The sequence below is a fragment of the Sabethes cyaneus genome, chromosome 3 (assembly GCF_943734655.1).
Source record: "Sabethes cyaneus chromosome 3, idSabCyanKW18_F2, whole genome shotgun sequence".
In the NCBI taxonomy this organism is placed as follows: domain Eukaryota; kingdom Metazoa; phylum Arthropoda; class Insecta; order Diptera; family Culicidae; genus Sabethes; species Sabethes cyaneus.
The window spans coordinates 84390451-84396450 of record NC_071355.1 but is presented as its reverse complement, the minus strand read 5'-3'; positions in this window follow the sequence as shown (position 1 = coordinate 84396450).

Genomic DNA, 6000 nt, shown 5'->3' with positions numbered 1-6000 from the left:
TTCAAAGTTCGCGATCAAAAATAGTCGGAAATAACGCTTGTAAAAAATGTCCCGCATAAACCAACCCAAACAAGAAATCGCATCAACTTGCTATTTTGAAGGTATATAAACTAATCATTTACAATGTATGGAAAGGTTATTATAAGTTGGATAAGTTTTGATTACGAAAATAATATTTTTCGAAACTTTGTACTTTTCGAGCTTCACGGGGGTGAGATTGTGCCAAGCCATAATGATCGATCCAATTTGTGGATTTCACATATACAACAAAAATACGTCAGTATACACCAGCACACTCACATTCTTTACTATTGAGCACAACATTTTGACAGATTAGATTGCATCATCCATTTTGGAGCAAACAGCATCATAGGTCTGCTAAATAATTTAAACTAATTTTCACTTTTTCTCAGGAAATTTCAGATACTTTGAATAAACAACCTAATATAAGACGAATATATTATACCGTGTTTAAACTACCAATTTTAAGGAGGAGGGAGGGGGTGGGACGGGCCACATGTTCTGCGGCCGCGGTTTCTGGAACGAAGTAATGGTTACTTTTGTTAAATGATCAAATAGGTATGTCCCCTTAGGATACACCCCTTCATATATCTCCCCCTTGTTAACCCTAGGAACGCTATTGGCTATATAAAGGCTGTCCATTAACTACGAATTCATTTTTAGTTAATTCAGACGTCCCCAGGTTATTTTCGTGCATACTTTTTGTATGATGCGTTGTTTTTGACCGACACCCTGCCCCTAATAGTCCACTTAGTTCATGGACGGCCCCATATGAACTACTTTATACTGATATTTATGTATATTGTTTATAAACATTCTAATGTTCACTGTTTAGGTTTTGAGCCTAACTTTATGTTTTTGGCACAATGTCACCCCCTAGAAGGGGTGAGATTGTACCAAAGTTCATGCACTTCCAGTAAAATGAGGTTTCATTGTAATTAAACCATCTCTACGGAAGTTGTTAATTGAACAATTTAGTATATATTGACAGGTTTAAAATCAAATTAGTTCCTGAATTGTGTGTATACTGAGCTAAAGAACAAAAACATATGCTTTTTTGGCACAATCTCGCCCCGGATGACGGTAGTAAAATTACATTTTCTTGAAGCATTGAGTCTCTTGTAAAAATGTGCAATGTAAAAGCACTTTGTATTATCGTGAAAGCATGTATACCGCATATAACAACAACAAAGTTTTTTCTTAACAGTGTAGCAAACTTTTTAATTTTTCGCATAATTGTTAAAGCTAGTTATGGGTAGGGTATAAAAGTGGGAAGGCAATGAAGATGCGTACCTAGCACCTCCACGTGGTCATACCCAGTAATGCTCTTTCCTTAAGATTGAGCAGCTAAGCTAGGAGGTGCAATGCTGGGTGAATCCCGGCTTCCTGATATCAAAATTGTGGTTTTGGGCAGACGGCTGATCCACTCGGCCCCGTTGATAGGTAAGCCCCAACATGCAATTTAATTATTTGTTTCGTATTAGCTCTTCAAACACCTACTATACAATGGAAACATTGACCGTAAAACTTTCCAATAATGTACATGGATATTGTTGTGTTCTTGTACATGTAGGACTGATGGAAACTCAAATTATGCAGCTATATCTGATTCAAGGGACTGGTGAGCTCGTTCTATTTTTATCCATATTAATTTCATTTCATTATATGCATTATATGATAAATTCATGCATACAGAGGCATCATATGAGTGGAAGACTGAAGGATGGAGTGAGTAGTCAACCGGAATCACTAGGAGGAAACTCCTGAAGGTCTGTAACAATATTTATGTTGCACTCTTCGAACAAACAAACAATCACGTGGGTTAAAGCTGGTGGTTTTTATTTTTTTCGAATTTAAAAGTATTTGGCAACACTGCCGCTAAAAACTAATGTTTTCTAGGATTTCTTGGACAATTTCCTTTGGAAACATGATAATATTGTCATTACAAACCCATACCAGTGAAATGGAAATACCAGAGATATAAGCTAAAGAAAATAAGAGGATTTTTCAAAAACGTGGAATGACCCATACGGAAAATCCTCATTTTCGTATGGTAATATATTCTTAACGCCCTATTGTTCTTATGGTTACTTAATGATTAACCATAACTAGTATACTTGATATTACACCAGGGAATAATTTGCACTATTTTTTTTATTCTATATTAGAGAGGTTTTCAGCCTGCGGCTGGTTGGCCTCTTCAATACACTATTTTACAAATTGTACTAGATTGGAAGATAGGTGATAATATGTATGGTTAGAGTACTATTTACGCCGCAAAAAAGCATTTGCATAAATCGGCTTTATGAACAGTGTTGTTAGGTCTTACAATAAGTAAGTTACATAGCTCGTTTGGCTTGGTATTACGTAAGATCATAATAAAAATATAGGTTATGGCTGCAATTTGCAGATTATTGGTGTTCGGAAAGAAACTGAATTTTAATGTCTGCATTGCAACTGAAACGCGGACTGTTACGACTATTGTAACCGATGTTTAAAATAAAATCATTCGTAGGGTAATTGATCTTGAATGGACCTATTTAGCGCTTTTTAACACCACCACTCGCACTCCTGCTCAATTTACTCGTCATTTACAAATAATATGTGGTGATGTTACTATTTGTTGGAAAGTACCATCTTTTTTCTACATTATCAGTACTTTAAAAATGTATAATTGATGAAACTTTTATTAAATATATCGTTTTTTGCCAAAGCCTTTTTTTGATCTTGAATGGACCCAACATGATCTTGAATTGGACCTATTTTTGATTTTGAAATGGACCTAAATTTGGATTGTCATAGTTTCTTCCATGTAAATGAACAAAATAATAACAAAGAATTTTTTTTAATAGTACAACTATACTACTGTTATTTATTAATAGGACACAAGGTTGAACAGCTTTTACCTTTCTTATACTCTGTTAGAAAGGTATGAAAGTCGGTTGAAAAATTTGAAATCAGTCACAGTCGCCAAGGGTCTTGTTTTTATGTCAGCCCAACAATTGAACAATGTTTCAGTGACTTGAAATGCGTTATGTATGCATCTGTGTGTGACATTTGTATATTGGGAATTTATTATTACCTGTTGTTCAGATATGGTTGAAACGATTTCTAGGTCATAAAAAAATTATGTCGCCTATTAGTTTCAAAAATTTAAACCATTCATTAAAAATATGTAATATAACTTGTATTAAACGTAGTTTATCAAGTACAGTGGGGTTCGAGTTTTTATTTAGTGACTACATATTTCGAAAGGTCACATTTTTACTGACGTAGGACTACGTCTTACTGCAAAGTATCTAAAGGTTTGCGACAGCCCCTGTCGAACATTTTGAATATAAAACCGTTGCAATCGAGAAAAATTCATTAATTAGTGGTAATTATTCAATTTTGACACATTTATATGCAATTTTTTCAGTTAAAAAATGGTCTAGATTTTACCACGGTTTCGATTTTGGCAACATAGGCGACACGCATTTGTTGTCAAATTCGAAATCATACTGTAAATGGTGCTTGAAAAAATTAGACTTGGTAATTCTACTAGGTTTAAAGGTAAGGTTAGATACTAGGTTTTAATTTTAAATGATAGTCGATGAAGAACTGTACCAGATAGAAAATAGGAAGTTTCAAAAATGAATATTTTAGATCTCAGAGTCACTCAATTTCGGTGGACAAGGAGGTATTAATTTTGTCACAAGTCAGAGGGGAGAGGTGCTTAAAGAAAACTTTACATCTCCCAAGAAAAAAATCAGAGGGGTTGTGTATAAGATACGACCACGCAGGGGCGGACTGGCCCACCGGGCAACCGGGCAAATGCCCGGTGGGCCCCAGTAAAAATTTCGTCGTTACACAAAATGAGATTTTCCAAAATTTTTATTTCAGTTAAACTTTTTCTACGACTCACGAATGTTCAATTGCTGAGGCCCCATAATTTATGAAATCAACCGATTTGATGATTTCAAATTCAGCTTCAAATGGAATTATTCGGGCCCCAAACTTTAAACCAAAATTTTTCTTTCAATTAAACTTTTTCTATGACTCACGAATATTCGATTGCTGGGGCCCCACGATTCATGAAATCATCCGATTTGATGATTGAAAATTCAGCTTCAAATGGAATTATTGGGGCCCCGAACTTTAAACCAAAATTTTTCTTTCAATTAAACTTTTTCTATGACTCACGAATGCTCGATTGCTGGGGCCCCATGATTCATGAAATCAACCGATTTGATGATTTGAAATTCAGCTTCAAATGGAATTATTGGGGCCCCAAACTTTAAACCAAAATTTTTCTTTCAATTAAACTTTTTCTATGACTCACGAATATTCGATTGCTGGGGCCCCACGATTCATGAAATCATCCGATTTGATGATTGAAAATTCAGCTTCAAATGGAATTATTGGGGCCCCGAACTTTAAACCAAAATTTTTCTTTCAATTAAACTTTTTCTATGACTCACGAATGCTCGATTGCTGGGGCCCCATGATTCATGAAATCAACCGATTTGATGATTGAAAATTCAGCTTCAAATGGAATTATTGGGGCCCCGAACTTTAAACCAAAATTTTTCTTTCAATTAAACTTTTTCTATGACTCACGAATGCTCGATTGCTGGGGCCCCATGATTCATGAAATCAACCGATTTGAAGATTGAAAATTCAGCTTTAAATGGGACTATTGGGGCCCCGAACTTTAAACCAAAATTTCTCTTTCAATTGAACTTTTTCTACGACTCACGAATGTTTAATTGCTGGGGCCCCGTGATTCATGAAACCATTTAAGTTGAGCTGTTGGGGTCCAAGCTCAGAAAATATTACCAGCTTCAATTCTGAGTAATTAAAAGTAGAATTAGTATTTCATCCACAGTTATTTGATTACTTATAAATATCGAACTGTCGGTTTAAGCTCCATACTTAGTTTACTTCAGTGGCGACGGTCCGTTATCGATCCTGCGCCGAATGAATTATGGTCCTTCAGTACTCAATCCTGGGCTACCTTTCTTCAAACCCCTCGAACACCAGCTGAACGTGCTTCATCCTCGATAGCGCACATTTATCAGTGTGATGTCTACTCCGAAGTATCTGGCCTCTTCTTGATTCTTTGCTTAAAATAATTTTGGCTACTCTTTCGTCGGGCATTCTAGACACGTGACCAGCCCAGCGCAGACTGTCACACTGTACTATCTTCATTATAACAGCATATTTACATTCTTAATACAGCTCGTGGTTCATGCGTCTGCGCTACACGCCATTTTGGATTTTGCAATATTACGCTAAAACCCGAAGCATTCGTCGATCAGCTTCTTTTAGCGTCCATGATTCATGTCCGTAAAGGGCCACCGAAAGGATTAGTGTTCTCTAGAGCATCAGTTTATGTGAACTTGCAAGCTACGGGACTTCAGCTACAAAATGTAATGCCTGCGTAAAGGCCAATTCGCAGCTGCAATTAGTCGTTTTATTTTGCGACTCACATCGTTGTCACATATCACGAGCATACCAAAATATATTCAGTTCCTCTTCGACACCAACAGCATTTGGATTTCCGCGCCATGTACTTCGTTTTGGCGGTGTTAAGGGTAAGTCCCAATTTCTCAATAAATGATCTAAAGGCTTCTTTCGCTGCTCTTCTTTTGATTTCGGTGATATCGACGTCATCCGCAAAATCAAAAAGCACGTGAGGTCTCATTTGCTATTCTGAGTCATAATTTTTACTCATCCAGCGTCACACGAATCAACGTAACTAGTTCTGTGGGAAAATCATGTCCTAGCGTTAACTGTCACAGCTCATTTCGTTTTACTGAATCGTATGCCGCCTTGAAATCCATAAAAACATGATGAATCTGCAAGTTGTACTCCCGGAACTCGTCAGTTACTAGACGCAGGGTAAATATCTGATCCATCGTGAAGCGACCCTCATGAAAACCAGCTTGATACTCACCGACGAAGAACTCAGCTAACGGACTCAGCCACACACGATAG